The sequence below is a fragment of the Podarcis bocagei genome (assembly GCF_964188305.1).
Source record: "Podarcis bocagei genome assembly, chromosome: 13".
Taxonomy (NCBI): Eukaryota; Metazoa; Chordata; class Lepidosauria; order Squamata; family Lacertidae; genus Podarcis; species Podarcis bocagei.
In genome coordinates, this window is record NC_138138.1 from 5,182,078 (window position 1) to 5,200,026 (window position 17,949).

The 17,949-nt window shown below is 45.0% G+C and overlaps 1 protein-coding gene and 1 long non-coding RNA gene across 5 annotated transcripts in view; one reads left to right on the forward strand and one right to left on the reverse strand.

Annotated features, from left to right (window-relative positions):
* Nucleotides 1-17,949, reverse strand: part of LOC308571467 — a 150,852-nt gene that overhangs the window by 125,759 nt on the left and 7,144 nt on the right. The gene's annotated exons all lie outside the window — the stretch shown is intronic.
* The window catches only part of LOC308571350 (uncharacterized protein), a 127,677-nt gene that overhangs the window by 6,816 nt on the left and 102,912 nt on the right, over nucleotides 1-17,949 (forward strand). The window contains exon 2 of one of the 4 annotated variants that reach the window (XR_014001305.1): nucleotides 15,502-15,715. The exons of the other annotated variants lie outside the window; for them this stretch is intronic. The gene's annotated coding sequence lies outside the window, so the exon portion shown is untranslated. Of the gene's footprint in view, nucleotides 1-15,501; nucleotides 15,716-17,949 lie in introns of those variants that run through there. 4 annotated transcript variants of the gene reach the window in all.

Genomic DNA, 17,949 nt, shown 5'->3' on the forward strand with positions numbered 1-17,949 from the left:
CTGAACGCTGGGCCAAACTGGATCAAGAGATGGAGGACTCACACTTGTATTTCCCACCAGTTTTATTTTTCTCAAGCCACAGAGCTGAACTGATTTAGACTGGACTAGCTGTGCCTAGAGAGGTGGCTTGATCTCAAGGGTCGCCAACATGGTGCCCCCAAATGTTGTTGGGCTTCCAACTTGCATCAGTCCAGGTCAACACGGCTAATGGTCAGGAATGAGGGGAGTTGTAATCCAACGGCAACCTGAGCACACCAAGCTGGCTATCCTTGGATGAACCATTTCCCTCAAGCATCACTTTCTGCCAGTCTAATTCCTGCCCCCACCAATCTGCTACTAGCCCTGCAGGAGAAAATATAAAGAAAAATTTTCTCAGAACACCACCATTACCCTATAACTGCTACTATTCCCCTGGAGGGAAAAAAAATACAGGCGAGAGCATCTGTTCTGCTCATAGGCACATGCACAGGGTGTGCGGGGAGTGTCTGGGCACCCCATGATTTTATTTTTTCATGAGGATCATGGCAAGGAGGAGACACAGGCAGAATAAAAAGGCTGGAATGGATCTGCAGCTTCTGCCTGCACCTGTCTCTTGAGGCAGTGGTGGAGTGAAGGAGGAAGCCACTTCCAGAGATGGAGATCCGTTCCTGCCTTGTTCTTCTGCCTGCACCTCTGTTTTGGTGGCTCTGTCTCAGTCCAAGCTCCACCCGCCTTTTGCGCAGAAGGGTCTGTGGGGATGGCAGGCTGATTTTGTGGTGCGCAAGCAAAGAGGAGGGGCATGAATCTTGCCTCCATATCTTCCCATCTCCGCCCAGTTCTTTTTCTCTACAGGAATAAAATTCTCCTTTGGCTTCTTCACCGCTCTTCTTCTTGTTGCCCTGTTAGCTTTTTGCCTCTTTACCTCTTTCCTTATTTGTCTTGCCATTCTCTCTCCTCCATTCTTTCTTCGATGAAATAAATAAATAAAATTTCCCCAGGTGCAAACCCTAATGAAATGTGCTGCTCCGGCTCCTGCTATGTGAGTAATAGCAGCTGGGGGCAGGGAAGCAAATAAATGCCCCCACTCCCCAGTTGTGGCTGTTCTAATCCAATTTCTGCAGCTGCTTTTGATCACTTTTAGGTAAAAATAAAAACACCAGGAGCTGCAGACCCTGGAGCTCCTGTGATTCATGCCCTTTGGCCCTTACTAAGATGAATGTTTCTTGTAGCATAAGGTTTGTTTACTATAGCCCATTCAAAGTGGCTTCCTATATTCATTTGGCGCATATACAGTGGTGCCTCGCAAGACGAAAAGAATCCGTTCTGTGATTCTCTTCGTCTAGCGGTTTTTCGTCTTGCGAAGCAAGCCCATTGACGGATTAGCGGATTAGCGCTATTAGCGGCTTTTAGTGGCTTATCTGCTGATCGGATCAGCTGATAAGCGGCTTAGCGGCTTAGAAAAAGGGGGGGAACCAGCAGGAACTCGCAAGACATTGTCGTCTTGCAAAGCAAGCCCATAGGAAATTCGTTTTGCGAAGCACCTCCAAAACGGAAAACTCTTTCGTCTAGCGAGTTTTCCGTCTTGCGAGGCATTCGTCTTGCGGGACACCACTGTACATTGGTGTTTAAGGATGCATACTTTCCATATTCATTCCAGAAAGACCCATGTATGCATACTACCCACTGCAAAGGCAATTATTTCATGATATTTGGAGCCACCCTAGTAAACTACCTTGTGTGTCCTTTTTCCTATACCGGTGATGTAACTCTAGCAAGATGGGCATCAGAACTTGCACTTCATGTGCAGCTCCATGCACAAAAGAAATACTCTGAATATATGTTGTTCTCTGACCAGCTGTGCTGATTATAGATTGCAGCAGGGAGAGATACAGATGGTTCTTTTGATGGTTCTTGATTTTGCTTAAAAGGCTGCTAATTTTGAGATAGTGGTTTTCTGTAATGCAGCTGGCAGTTTCTCTGAATTTATGGTAACATATTTCAAAGGACCAGTTTGGGTGACTTACACCACTCATATTATTTCACCTGATTGGGTAGATGTTCACAAGGGGTTACCAGTGTTAGATGTCTCTTCTCTTTCTGCCCCAAAGACAAGAAATAGGATACAACCATTGTGTGAATCCCTTAATTTCCTTGCTTGTCATAATGAGACACAGTATTCAGTTTGGGGTGATGATGTCTCATTATCAAGCCCCCAGGCTTGATAAAGAACTTGGGGGGGGGGATACTAAGTCGATCTGCTGTAGATGCCTTCAAGCATTGCCATGATTTGGTTGTCACGATGGATTTACGCAGAAAATAAATACTAGGTTGTTACTATATGCTTATTTGCACTCCTGGCATGTCTATTGTCCTTACAGATTATTAATGCATATCTATTTAACCTTATTATGTTAAAAAGATTATAAAGAAGAGAGATAATTCAGCCACCTCTTTGAGACTGACGTTCCTCTCTTGCAGCTTTTCCTTGGGAATGTTTAAAAATGGCAGTGATCAGAGATTGAGAATGCGTAAAGCTAAATTAATTGTGAAAATGTTACTTGAATGTTGCATTCCGTGCTTTCAGTGTGGGCCATCTGTGGGCTCAACTGTAATAGTAAGTGTAGACTCTCATGGGTAGGCAAACTAAGGCCTGGGGGCCGGATCTGGCCCAATTGCCTTCTCAATCTGGCCCGCGGACGGTCCGGGAATCAGTGTGTTTTTACATGAGTAGAATGTGTCCTTTTATTTCTGTTTGACAGTGGAATTTGCTGCCAAGGAGTGTGGTGGTGTCTCCTTCTTTGGAGGTCTTTAAGCAGAGGCTTGACAACCATATGTCAGGAGTGCTCTGATGGTGTTTCCTGCTTGGCAGGGGGTTGGACTCGATGGCCCTTGTGGTCTCTTCCAACTCTATGATTCTGTGATTCTATGATTCTATGATTTAAAATGCATCTCTGGGTTATTTGTGGGGCACAGGAATGCATTCATCCCCCCCAAAAAATATAGTACAGCCCCCCCATAAGGTCTGAGGGACGGGGGACCGGATTCCTGCTGAAAAAGTTTGCTGACCCCTGGTAGATCATCCAAGAGGGACATTGCCTATCAGCTTGTAGAGAGAGCTCCCCCTCAAAGCCAAAAGGAGGTGGAGGGCCATTCTGATAGAAATACGGTGGTACCTCGGGTCACAGACGCTTCAGGTTACAGACTCCGCTAACCCAGAAATAGTACCTCAGGTTAAGAACTTTGCTTCAGGATGAGAACAGAAATCACATTGCGGCGGTGTGGAGGCAGCGGGAGGCCCCATTAGCTAAAGCGGTACCTCAAGTTAAGAACAGTTTCAGGTTAAGAATGGACCTCTGGAACAAATTAAGTTCTTAACGCAAGGTACCACTGTGATAGAAACTTAGGACTTTGGGGTTAGAGTGTGGTGCTGAGAACGCCAAGGTCTCAGGTTCGATCCCCGTAGGGGACAGCTGCATATTTCTGCATTGCCAGGGGTCGGACTAGATGACCCTCGGGTGTCCCTTCCAACTCCATGATTCTTTGAGACATCCATGAGGGCCCACCCACACTTTCATTTGTCCCATGATTTCTAGTATTTCATATCCCTCTACGATCAAGGGTCCGAGAGGACTCTTTTTGGTTTACAGTACAGTGGTGCCTCGCAAGACGAAAAGAATCCGTTCCGCGAGTCTCTTCGTCTTGCGGTTTTTTCGTCTTGCAAAGCAAGCCTATTAGCGGCTTAGCGGATTAGCGCTATTAGCAGCTTAGTGGGCTTAGCGGATCAGCTGATAAGCGGTTTAGTGGCTTAGCGGATCAGCTGATAAGCGGCTTAGGAAAGGGGGGGGAGGAAAAAAACCCCGCAGGAACTCGCAAGACATTTTCGTCTTGCGAAGCAAGCCCATAGGAAATTTGTTTTACGAAGCACCTCCAAAACAGAAAACCCTTTCGTCTAGCGGGTTTTCCATCTTGCGAGGCATTCGTCTTGCGGGGCACCACTGTATTTGGTTTTGTCTTGTCTGTGGGCGTGGACATGGGAGCTCCACTACCCCTTGGCTCTGACTTGTCTGCGCTGAGGAAGCCCCCTGGGCTCATGGAACACAGGAACCCCCTGCCACATGAGTATTGGAGGAATTCCTACTGGCAACGGTTGTCCTTGAACCTATGGAGGGTGATGGGGTCGAGGACAGGACCTAGTTCTCTCGCGTACACATTCTCCCCTCCTAGCTTGCGCTCTGAATGCCTGAGTGAGGTTCTTGTGGCCACTGATTCAACAAATTTTGAAATCACCAAACAGAATGACAATGCGCGACAGGAGAAAGGCATGATAAAACCACCTCTACAAATGTTTTCGTATGCAGTATATGGGAGGTTAATGCAATCTGAGTTAGATTACTGAATTGGCTTTTTATTATTGAATTGTATCCACTTGAGCAATTATCAAACCAGGTGCTGCTGATTGGAATCAATTATTTGTTCACCTGATCACTATAAAGCTGACAAGGGCATACGATTGCCACTTGAGGGTGCTTCCACTACTACTGAAGCCTTGTTGAAAGGTATTTATTAGTTTGTGATGCTCCAAAAATTCTCCCCTATTTGGCGAGGGCAAAAAATTTAAACTGGCAGGGGAGAAAGTCTTGATTAGATTGTCGTGTAGCCTTAATGTCTGGATAAATTTAAGAAAGGTTATTCACGGTGTTCCTGCATTAAACTTGTTCGGTACTCTGGGGGGATACTGCCCTACGGTAATATTTCCTTCTTTATTTATTTCCTAAACTTTATTCGCCGCTTGATTGTAAAACAAACAAACAAACTTCAAAGCAGTTTACAAAAGATAAAACAAGAAAATCAAGAAAAAGTCAAAACCTTACTTTAAAACATACAAAAGTTAAAATACTAAAAGAGATAAAAATTACCTCACCTTTCTAAGCATCTGGGTAGGCTTGTCTAAGCAATGTTTTTAGCGGGAACTGAAAAGAGGCTCCTGGTTAAGATCAATAGGTAGGGAGTTCCAAAGTACAGGCGCTGCCACGCTAGTTGACCAAGTTCTTGCCAATGCAGAAGAGCTATTATGTGGCACGGAGGTAGTTTATTGGAGAGTAGTTTAACAACTACAAGGTCCGTATAGTTAAAGCCATGGTTTTCCCGGTAGTGATGTATGGAAGTGAGAGCTGGACCATAAAGAAGGCTGATCGCCAAAGAATGGATGCTTTTGAATTATGGTGCTGGAAGAGACTCTTGAGAGTCCCATGGACTGCAAGAAGATCAAACCTATCCATTCTGAAGGAAATCAGCCCTGAGTGCTCACTGGAAGGACAGATCCTGAAGCTGGGGCTCCAATACTTTGGCCACCTCATGAGAAGAGAAGACTCCATGGAAAAGACCCTGATGTTGGGAAAGATGGAGGGCACAATGAGAAGGGGACGACAGAGGACGAGATGGTTGGATAGTGTTCTCGAAGCTACAAATATGAGTCTGACCAAACTGCGGGAGGCAGTGGAAGACAGGAGTGCCTGGCGTGCTCTGGACACGACTAAACCACTAAACAACAACAACAAGAAAAGTTTAACAACACAGCATGAGCTGATTTTCAGCAGCGATGAGAGAGTAAGGAAAAGCATTAATAACATGAGATTTGGCCAGAAGGACACATCCTTACACAGGTCTTTTGGATGTTAGCAGTATTTTCTGCCATGTTAAGTCGAGGGGTTTTACATGGTGTATTGCCTAAAACCTTTCAGCCTGGTTATTTCATTATTCAATAGACCATAGAGTTTAGAATCGCTATACAAAGGAATGTAGAGTAATTATGAGTTGTGCATGGATTTATGCTCCTTTCTCTAATTCCCTATAACTCCAAGCTCCAGGGCTTGTGGATTTTAATATGGCATACTAATATGTTGCATCTTGATGTATGAAAGTATAATATTGTTGACCATTGGTTTAGTTATTATAAATAAATTTTACAATAAGATGTCTTTAACATTTACTCACTGTTAACGGACAATATCTGTGTTTTTCACCAAAGATTTGTCAAAACTTTTTGAGCTTTTTTTAATACAGTAAATAAATAAATACATGCATCTCCTGGAATCTGTTGTACTGATTCCCTAAAGCTATACCTAAATGGAAAGCCACGTGGAACTGGGTTTTGTGAAGGCTCTAAGTTGCAATGACAAAGGCAAGAATCTTCAAAGCCAAGCCTGTCAGACTGACTCATGTTGATCGTGTCTGATGGCGGGCCTTTTTCATGACCTTGTATTTTCTTCAATGGAACATGGGGAACCAGGGATAAAAACTATACCACAAAAACATTCCCTGATAACTTCACACATTCAGTTTTACACACACACACCAGCAACCCATATCATCACTTTGCAGTGACTGATGCTCCTCAGGGCTTTTTCCCTTAGGGGAAAACTAGACATTACCTTAAAGCTACTTTTGGGTTCACACCATTTAATACTGGAGGTGGTTTTAATCGGATCTGCAGCCTTGATTCTCAGAAAAATCCCGCACCTCAGTGGCAGCAGAAGAAGATTTCAGGACTTCCCATTTCACGAGCCATCTTTAGTACAGTCTCAAAAGTTAAGTTGACTCCCTGCAACCAATTCCTCTTGTATATCTTTGGAGATCAACCCCACCGTCTTTTATCATATCATCTGCATCATGAAATGCACAGTCCCTTGCTATAAAACAAAGCGGCGTTAACCCTCCATCTATGGATTCAGCCTGTCCTTGTTGGCTCTCAAAAAAGTGTTTTCTCTGCACAGGGACATTCATATGTGGAGTGCAATATGCTTCAAAGTTTGCAAACAACATCTCAAGTTTCTTGTTGTCCTCAGGGGCTGGCTTGCTACTTGCAGTCCGTGACCTGCAAATATCTCTGCCCTTCTGGCCTATGTATGTCAGGAACTGTGAAGCCTTGTGCTCCTCAGACCACTTGTCTGCTTCAGGGCCTGCGGAAATCAGTTCCATAATTCCCCTCCATTGTGACCAATTTCCTGCCACATTCCCTGAGACAAAAAACCAAGCGTCTTGAGCTGGAGGCCATTCTTTCAGGTGCTCCTGCTGGCTCCTGCTTTTGCCTGGCTTACGGTATAAGGCAGATGGCAGGAGATGCCACGGAGCAAAGAAGCAGCTGAGGCTCCAGGCAGCTGACACTTTCATTTCCTCTAAGCACCTTTGGACCCATGTGGCCCAGGAGGCAGGCTGTTAGGGGGCAAGGGAAGGAGCAGGCCCCAGCCCAGTGGTCCATGAGTTTGCCCACATGCCAAGTTGGTTGCTAACACTGGCCCTGTTTTCCGACATCTCCCATTATCTGCTGCTCTTGTTGTGGGCATTTGGGAGATCTTTGACCAGCCCCAACAACATCACTAGGGGTGGGAAAATCTGTCCATTCCAGTTCCTCTCTCTTCCAGTCCTGTTCAATCCTTCACATTTCCAAATCAGTTTGTGAATTTCTCCTAATATGCACTTTCCCCTGCACAGCAATGTTCGCCTAATATTTTTGTATTTTGTTTTCACTTTGCTCTAGTAAATGCATTTTTGTACCCATTACTGCACTGCAAAATTTGGGGAAGTGCAGATTCCAAAGGAGGACTCTTTTTCAGTCTGTGCATTGTTTAGGTAAAGGTAAGGGAACCCCTGACTTTTAGGTCCAGTCGCAGACAACTCTGGGGTTGCAGTGCTCATCTCACTTTATTGGCTGAGGGAGCCGGCGTACAGTTTCCAGGTCATGTGGTCACTTTGATGTGCTTTTGAACTGCTAGGTTGGCAGGAGCAGGGACCGAGCAACGGGAGCTCACCCCGTCATGGGGATTCAAACTGCCGACCTTCTGATTGGCAAGTCCTAGGCTCTGTGGTTTAGACCACAGCACCACCCGCATCCCGTGCATTGTTTAGGACGGTGCAAATTCGGCAGCTTCACCTTTAAATGAGAACTGTATTGAATTTCCCTCCCTTGGCACCATCCAGACAGAATGATGTCTCATAATAGTAGAGTAATACATGTAAGCTCTGCCTGTTACTTTGACTAAATAAGACTATAAAATGGTTTAATGTGCTCCATAGAAGTAGACACCATGCCATAGCACTGATGATCCCCAACGCTGGGATCAGAATGACTCAAGTGTCTGCTAGTATAACACAAAATTAGATCTGCTCCTTTTCTACCCTAATTTGTGTCTGTTAGTATTAAACGCGACAAAGGCAAAAAACTTTAAAGATATTCTTATGGGCAATGGAACAAATCTTACAGTGCCAAAAGAAGATTAATCACAGATAATTGCAGGACAAAAAGAGAACACTCACATTGTGGCATGTATGGAATCCACATATTTTCTGGAAAAATTAGATTCTAAACAATAGCTGGATTCTTCCATTCAGCCAGATCCCTTTCCAATACAGTGGTGCCTCGCAAGACGAAATTAATCCGCTCCGCGAGTCTCTTCGTCTAGCGGGTTTTCCGTCTTGCGGGGCACCACTGTAGGTCTGAGGGTACCGTATAGGATGAAATTTGGCGCCATTTGCAAAAACAATATGAGTACATAGGAACTTGAGCGCACCTCTTTTTTGCTTGAAGTACTTGATCAACTTTTTTTGTGAGAATCCCGTGTTCAGTACACTTCCATGAGGTACCCCCCCCCCGTGTCCCGATTTTCCAGGGACAGTCCCAGAATTTGGATTTGATCCCAGAATGTCCCGATTTTCCCTGCCAGCACCACTGCTGAGCTCAGGGACGAAGATGAGCCTGTGCTTGTCTCGAATGATGACAATGGCACGGTGGCAGCTGCGAGGAATCCTCCCATTGCTTCTCCCTGGCTGCCACCGCTGCCCTCCTTCCCTGGGCAGCTCACAGCAGCTGCTGGTGAACGGGCAAGAAGGAGGTGAGGCTGCTGCCACCGAGGCCCAGCCCAACGTGGCGTGCCGGCTCTGAGGGGGCAGGCAGAGGGCAGGGCCACCCTGGGTGGAAAGAGAGGGGGAGAGGAGCAGAGCGCAAGGAGTCTTGGTGTGTGTGTTTTAATGCTTTGTGCATCCATATCTAATATTGCCCCTTTCTAAAATGCATTTGGGACACAGGTGGCGCTGTGGGTTAAACCACAGAGCCTAGGACTTGCTGATCAGAAGGTCGGCGGTTCGAATCCCTGCGATGGGGTGAGCTCCCGTTGCTCGGTCCCTGCCAACCTAGCAGTTCAAAAGAACGTAAAAGTGCAAGTAGATAAATAGGTACCGCTCCGGCGGGAAGGTAAACGGCATTTCCATGCGCTACTCTGGTTCGCCAGAAGCGGCTTAGTCATGACCCGGAAGCTGTACGCTGGCTCCCTCAGCCAATAAAGCGAGATGAGCGCCACAACCCCAGAGTCGGTCACGACTGGACCTAATGGTCAGGGGTCCCTTAACCTTTAAAATGCATTTATTGGTGTGTGTTTTTCTTTTAGTACATCTACCAAAGAATAAAATAAAATAAAGTGGGATAAAGGGTTTGTCTCAGGACGCTGGAGAGTGTGTGCGCTGTGTCCTGTTGGTCTTCTGGTGTGATAGGAGTCAGGGGAGTGAGAAATGTCCCTATTGTCACCCAAGGAATGTTGGAGGGTATGCCAAGTGTCAGAGACTTTACCTGTCTTTACCTTTACCAGTCCTGCATCATATTATTCACTCTGCTCTTATGGGGCTCATGTGGCCTGCTTATTTTTTGTGCCACCAGAAAAAGAATCTTGGAATCTAAATCATCAGCATGAGGAGGCAATAGCTTTCCAACTGCTTATACCAAGCAAAGGCTGCTGCATAAGCTTAGATTGCATCTTATTTCACTTCCAAAGGCTGTAGCTGAAAAAAATCTTTAACGTGAAACAAAATGCGTAAAATATAATAAAAACAGAGAGATGACCCACAGAACCAGTAATGATTGACAGATGGTGTTAAAGGGTATGAATGATCAGAAACAGCTATAGTTCTTTCAATGGCTGATCTTCAGCCTCTATAAACAGTAGAGCCAAAGTATGTCTGGCCAATGCTCAGCACAGGGACCATTAAGTGGTATGGAGAGTGGGAGCTTGTGGCAGTCCTTGGCTGTACCATGAGAGCCAGAAAGCCTGGGCTATGGAATAAAGGCCGACTCACTCTCTTGCCTGGTCCACAGTGGCTCAACAGATTGCATATCTGTAACTGCTCTGAGCACAAGAAGGGCATTGTCTCATACTCTGGGCTTGACTTGCTGCACGTGCTATCTTGCCACCGCTAAGCTAGCTGTCAAGAACTGGACAAGAAATTATGGCGTGATTTATGGATGGAATTTGGCACTTCTGACTCCAATGAGCTTTTTCTGCATTGGACCACCTCGTGCAATGTTGAGTGTTTGTTTTAAAAGCCCAACTAATTATATGCAAAAATGTGCATATTACATGTATCCTATGTGTAAGAGAGTTAGGCTCCATGCACTACTAAATTTCTGTTCCATAATTTGGGAAGTAATAGAAATTTTTATATGGCATTATTGTATGTATCTGCTTATGTGCTGTATTTTAGGAAACCAGGGGTGTATATGCACATCAAATGTGAGTGTAATATGGGGTATAATAAAAAAATACACTATGCTAAAATTGTTCATATTTTTAGCAGAACCAGGCTAGGGGGAGGAGGAAAGAGAATTCTTACTTCCAATTTGAGATCAAGGAGTGAGACAGGGGTTAGGGAAAAAATCCATGTGCATAAACTTGACATTAAGATTTTCAGTGAAAGCCATCCCTAGTTCTGCCCCTCCATCTTTGGTACTATACAACTTGTGCCCCTCTCTCTCTCTCTCTCTCTCTCTCTCTCTCTCTCTCTCTCTCTCTGTGTGTGTGTGTGTGTGTGTACATCTTGTTCTCTCTTACTTCTCCCAATGTTTTGCTTGTTTATTTACTGCAATAGTCTTATACATTTTATTGTATGACAGGCCATCATATGGCGCCCTGAGGCTGCTTCTCAGTAACATGGCACCTCATGCATGTTATCAGAAAGCGTACTTTCTTTCCTATTTCCTGCCCAGAGCGTCCTTCATATCTAAACACATTTGGGGGGCGAGAGGAGTCATTCTATGCACCATTGCAAAACTTTGTATATTAAGTTTATGGTTGCTTGGCATATAAAACACGAAATATTTATTGCATTTTTAACAACCAATATTTATAGTAACATGTCACTCACTTGGTATGTACTTTGCATATGAACCTGGTACATGCCATGGATACTCATTTTGGAACAAACTGCTCTAGCAAAAATTCAAAACCGCAAAGACATGGAGCAAGTGTAGAAGGAAAAAGTTAATGTATTGTATGCCTATGAAATCTAAGCACACTGTAATAGGTCTATGGCTGTTAAGGCAGCCCTGTTTAGGGTAGTTTTTAAATGTCTGATGTTTTATCATTTATCATCATCATCATCATTAATTCTGTTGGGAGCCGCCCAGAGTGGCTGGGGAAACCCTGCCAGGTGTGTGTGTGTGTGTGTGTGTGTGTGTGTGTGTGTGTGTGTGTAATATAAATATTCTGCCACTTTCCATGAAACTAAAAATGGAGCCTCATGAACCAATTGCCAGCTGTTGGGAACAAATGACAAGAGCTCACAGGTTTGTCACCATCCCTGATGCTCCCTTGTCCTAAATGAAACTCCTGCCTTATCCAACCAGGCTGTTCCATCCTGTTTTCACTGTTAATACATTTATTTAGATTTGTAAATTTAGCTGCTCAAAGCATTGTTACTGGAAAACTGCTGGGGGGGGAATCATATTGTTTCTGGGCAGAGGCTGTGAACAGATATTAAGCAGTCAGGGCAAAGGGCACCTGTCATAATTTGGTCCCTTGCACATTTTTCCCCAATAAAGTGCTTTGTGGGAAAGGTAAAATGTGATAGTTTGGGCTCCAAAGAGAAGAAATCACTACAAAAAAAGAGGGTCAGAAGACCAATTGACCAATTGGTGGAGTCTTGCATACTTATGGGAAAGCAAGGATCCCACAGAAAGCTCTCCTGTTCCACTGAAGCTGCTGCCTGTGCTCCAAGCTCTCTCAGTTTAAGCTTGCAACTCAACAAGCAGGGCATTCTTGGTGAAGGCACCACATCTATGAAACTCCCTCCCTCCTGTAAAAGCAGCAGCGGTGCATGCAGGGGGGCGACAACAGGGCTCTCCTGGTTACTATTGCCATTACCGGCAAGTTGGGGAGAAAATTGAACAAAGGTTATCTACAAAGATTGCAACTCTGACCATTGCAGAGAGGGTCATTGGTTACATTCCCCCCCCCCCGAAAGTTCATGTCTGAATCCAGAATCAAGTTAATGAAGGTTGTGGTTCTTATTAAGTGATTAACAGCAAAGCAGTCTTTCTCTCCCTCCTCCTTCAGAAGCATTCAGTATGAAAATGTAATTTAAAACTGGAATTACATGAGTTTCAAACAGATGGCAGAATGTATGCTTGTTCTTCCTAGCCTATTTTGATACTTCCAGTGTGCCATTAAAAAATAGGAATAGTTTAAAGTAAAAAAAAAAAGATTAAAGACAATGGATAGAATCTTTAGACTGGAATTTTAAAAGAACATAGCAATTCAGGGGGGGGGGGATAATTTGCCATACTTTAATGAACAGTATCCCGGATGCTTAAGGCAAGTCTGCCGATAGGTTTCCCTAGGAAATTAGCAGAGCAAATATAATGACCTTGAAATTGCACTTTAAAATGTCCCATATATTTTGCAATTTGGCTTTGAAGCAGTAATTACATTAAAAACAAAAGACTATAATAGCTTGTGTTGTAGTACATCCAGACAGGTCAAGTACTGTACATGGCTGAAAAAGGAAAGTGGCAGAATTAATTGGGTGGTATTTGTTTGCATTTGAATAAAGCAGACAGTGTCCCGAGGGGAAATCCTGGTCAAAGTTTACTGAACAAGCCAGTCTGCAACTTGAGCAGAAAAAAACAGAGGGGTTTTGCTTTTTAATGAGCCCTATTCAGAGCTGGACTAGATTCAGCTTAACTTTCACAAGAAAACCTTCTCACAGCTAAATAACCAATCTGAGCATGCGCAGCCTCAGTGAAGATCACACCACCGTCCCTGGCTCCTAGGGTTACCAGACGTCCCCGGTTCCCAGGGACAGTCCCTGGATTCACCAATCTGTCTCCAGACAAAATCTGTCCCCGGATTTTAATAAATGTCTCCTGATTTATGCCTGGGGACTTCTGGCGAAGCAACATGGCAGGTGCCATGGCAGCGAGCAGCACCCGAGGTCCCGGCCACGTCAAAGTTCCAACCAGCCAATCTGCTGGCTGGGGAGGGGGGCTATTTAAACCGAGGCGCGAGCCAGAGAGCTTCCTTCTGGCTCACTTCCTTGATCAACGCTCGCCCCAAAATTGCGCAGAGCCGCCCGCAGCAGAAGAGCAAGCGGAGCTCTTCTGCTGCGGGCTCTGCACACCCAAGTTGGGGGGGGGGGGAGGGCAAGCGAGATGGTGAAAAAGAGAGGCCTAGAAAAGAGCTGTACAGCGTTGCAAGACACAGAAAGAGAGATGGGGCCTTGTGTGTGTGTTTTAATGCGTGTTTTCCCAAGACCAGCGAGTGCCTTTACTCGATCTCTCCCTCCCCCCACCCCAGTGGCGTAGCGTGGGTTGTCAGCACCCGGGGCAAGGCAAGTAATTTGCACCCCCTAACCCATGGATTTGCGCCCTGTTATGTACTGAGTTCAATAGGATCCAAACTGCAGCAGGCTGATTGGTCCTAGAACAATAGGATCCAAAAGGCAGCAGTCTGATTGGTCCTAGAACAATAGGATTCAGAATGCAGCAGTCTGATTGGTCCTAGAACAATGCAGCAGTATGATTGGTTGGCAGGAACCACCCAATCATGCTCCAGATAGAAGTGAATCCACAACCTGATTGGCTTACAGTAGAATTCCGGAATTAGCCAATCATGGGCAGCCTATTGTGTAAATAATGTATATAAAGCAGATACTGTGAGGGGACTTTCATTCATTCCTCCTCACCACTATGAGCTGAATAAAGAGCATGAAATCACTTTGCGACTCTGAGTATATTTCACGCCCCCTAACCCTAACCCCCAGATGTTGCGCCCGGTGCGGCCGGCTCCCCCTGCACCCCCCACGCTACGCCACTGCCCCACCCTAACCTCTTTTTGGGGGGTGTTTGTGTGTTTGTAGATGGGCTTCTCCGCCTGCCTTTGCCTTGTGTCGAGGTGCACGCCCGACAACTTTGGGGTTCCCCCTCCCTAAAAAAGGTCAAGAACTCTGGGCAACCCTTTCCTAAAATAATAAAGCATGAATTTTTTTTATAAAAAAAGCGTCCCCGGATTCCTTGAAAAAAATCTGGTAACCATATCCTAGGTAACACCTTGACTTTCCCCTTCTTGCTAGCTGACTTACTGACCCATAAGTTACCCACTGAATGCTCTCTGCTGCTGCAGGTCCAGCAATTCAACATTATGTTAACCTGCGTGAGATACATATATTGCTTTCAGTATTGTACAGTAATGCCCTCCATTTGATTATGCTCTTTGAAAGGTTGAAAATGTAGATGAATCCCTTCCATGCTGTAATGCCATTATCAGGACCATCAGATTTGGCTAAGTAATGGCATCACTAAGGATTATTAGAGTGAAGGCTATTTAGTTATATATTTGTTATTTTATCTCACTCTTCAGACCAGTGGCGTAGCGTGGGTTGTCAGCACCCGGGGCAAGGCAAGTAATTTGCGCCCCCTAACCCGTGGATTTTAGCACTCGAGTGCGAGAGAGCGCCCCACCCGACGTTGTGCCCGGTGCCGCCGGGGCCCCCCCTGCACCCCCCACGCTACGCCACTGCTTCAGACTAGCATTTTGTCCCAGCCTGAAATAATCAAAAATTTAAGCAAAGCATCCCTCTCTCTCTATAACTCTGCAGAACTTAGTTCCGATAGTACCAAGTTTGCTTCCATAAAAAGCTGCATTGAGAGGGAAACAGAAATAAAGTCTGACCAATTTAAATCCCAATGGAATTTTTAACACTCCATATGTTAGGCAATGTTCCTCTTAAATGTTTTAAAATAACACTGAGCTCATAAGCAACTACTAGGCTTTCTGTCACCTGAGAGAGGTGGCAGCTAAGAACAACTTTTGATCAATAGTTCTGTGCTGATGACAACGTACTTTGGATGGACTTGGGCGGATTTCTTAATACCCTGCAGCAGTTCCAGAAGGTCTCGAAAAGCGACTTGCCCAAGCGAATCTATTTGTCAAATCTTGTCAAAATTATAGTTCTGGAGGCAGAGCCTTGTGGCCTTCCTGCCTTTGACGCCTAGGCTGCCAACCCTAGAATAGCTCTGGCAGTGAACAAGTACACCGCTTCCTTTGTTCATTTAATTTCAACCATTTGTATGCTGTTTAATCACAGTATGATTAAACAGCATGCAGGAGACCCAATACAATAATGAATCAAAATTATAAAATCAGAATTAATTCAGTTAAAAAGTCTAAAAGTATTTATTTATGTTTGTAATCTTTGGTTAAGGCTGATCGCCGAAGAATTGATGCTTTTGAATTCTGGTGCTGGAGGAGACTCTTGAGAGTCCCATGGACTGCAAGAAGATCAAACCTCTCCATTCTGAAGGAAATCAGCCCTGAGTGCTCACTGGAAGGACAGATCGTGAAGCTGAGGCTCCAATACTTTGGCCACCTCATGAGAAGAGAAGACTCCCTGGAAAAGACCCTGATGTTGGGAAAGGAGAAGGCACAAGGAGAAGGGGACAACAGAGGACAAGATGGTGGGACAGTGTTCAGCTACCAGCATGAGTTTGATCAAACTGCGGGAGGCAGTGCAAGACAGGAGGGCCTGGCGTGCTCTGGTCCAGGGGGTCACGAAGAGTCGGACACGACTAAACGACTCAACAGCAACAACAAGTGGCAGAAGTTCAATGGGGGGGGCGCTGTCTGCCCTCAACTGGAAGGGAGTTCCACAGATGCAGGCCCATGGCACTCAATGCCTTGCTCTTGAACCTTCTTGGCATAGAAGGGAGAGGTGGGCGCATAAATAGGGTAGAGAAAGCAAAGGTAAAACGCCAATTTTTGTTGAAATTATTTTTTATGGGGGATTTACTATGCCTTGGAATTTGCCATTATTGCACATTACCAGCTGCTAAAGACAAACACAAAGGGGTGCTTTCCTCCCTTCGATCTCTGCTTGTGTGCTCTCCTGAGGCATCTGGCAGATCATTATGGGCTGGACGGGCGTTTGGCTAATTGACTGTGGCAGCGCTTATTAGCTATGGCCAGAAACAGAATTCCGAGTGAGATGGACAATGTTTGTAGAGCAGATTTGCCAGTGAAGAGAATATATCGCAATTAACTCTTGATCTCCTTAAAAAATTACGGAAGCATTGCCATCAAGGATTTTCACCTTTTAACTCTACTTTATGTTGCAAATAGTCTGGCTGCAATCCAGCCCACAACCATCACACTTCAATCCCATTGAAATCAATGGGACTTAAGCACAGGCAACTGTGAGCTGGATTGAAGCCATGATTCGAAACACTTCAGTTCTGCATTTCCTTTTTCATTATGATAGATAATAATTTCTCTCTTGATGAACAGAAACTGAAACTCCATTAGGGGGGGGAAAAGACGCCACAAGTAACTTTCAAGGCATTTAATCAAAACCTACTGGTATTACACGAGGAAGATAAAAATGTGCATTTGTTGAAGTGTTGTTGGTTATGTACTGTTAATGACTTTTCTTTAAAATACAAGTCTTCAGCAAAGTTGAATAGTTTATAAGTATTCTTTTTTTAAAAAATTGAACCAAAACAATCAACCCACCGCCTGCCCACCCCAGTTGCGACACTTTCAGCATTAATTGAATATTTTAAGTTATGCATTATTTCCATTGCAAGTTTTGCACAACTCTAAAAAGTGTGGCTAGCCCACATCACAACAATCAGTATTCTCTGATTCTTGGGATATTTTGCCACATTATGCTGAGGCAAACCTCCGCTACAGGAAGCCTAGGGACATCACAGCAACCATATGGATTTAGCTGCATGACACCTGGGTTCACGGAATTCTTGAATTGGAAGGCACCCTGAGGATCATCTAGTCCAGAGCTTTCCAAACTGTGTGTCGCGACACGTTAGTGTGTCAGCTGCTCCTCCTGGGGCCAGAAAGGGCTTAGTTTACCCTACAGTTTGCTAGGGAAACTGAATTACAGTGGTACCTCAGGTTAAGAACTTAATTTGTTCTGGAGGTCTGTTCTTAAACTGAAACTGTTCTTAACCTGAGGTACCACTTTAGCTAATGGGGCCTCCTGCTGCTGCCAGCACATAATTTCTGTTCTCATCCTGAAGCAAAGTTCTTAACCCGAGGTACTATTTCTGGGTATTTAGCGGAGTCTGTAACCTGAAGCGTCAGTAACCTGAGGTACCACTGTGTTGTTGTTGTTGTTGTTTAGTTGTTTAGTCGTGTCCGACTCTTTGTGACCCCATGGACCAGAGCATGCCAGGCACTTCTGTCCTCCACTGCCTCCTGCAGTTTGATCAAACTCATGCTGGTAGCTTCAAGAACACCATCCAACCATCTCGTCCTGTCATCCCCTTCTCATTGTGCCCTCCATCTTTCCCAAAATCAGGGTCTATTCCAGGGAGTCTTCTCTTCTCATGAGGTGGCCAAAGTATTGGAGCCTCAGCTTCAGGATCTGTCCTTCCAGTGAGCACTCGGGGCTGATTTCCTTCAGAATGGAGAGCTTTGATCTTCTTGCAGTCCATGGGACTCTCAAGAGTCTCCTCCAGCACCAGAATTCAAAAGCATCAATCCTTCGGCTATCAGCCTTCTTTATGGTCCAGCTCTCACTTCCATACATCACTACTGGGAAAACCATAGCTTTTACTATACGGACCTTTGTTGGCAAGGTGATGTCACAGAATGATGGCTGTCTAAAAAGTGTGTCACCAACATGAAAAGTCTGCAC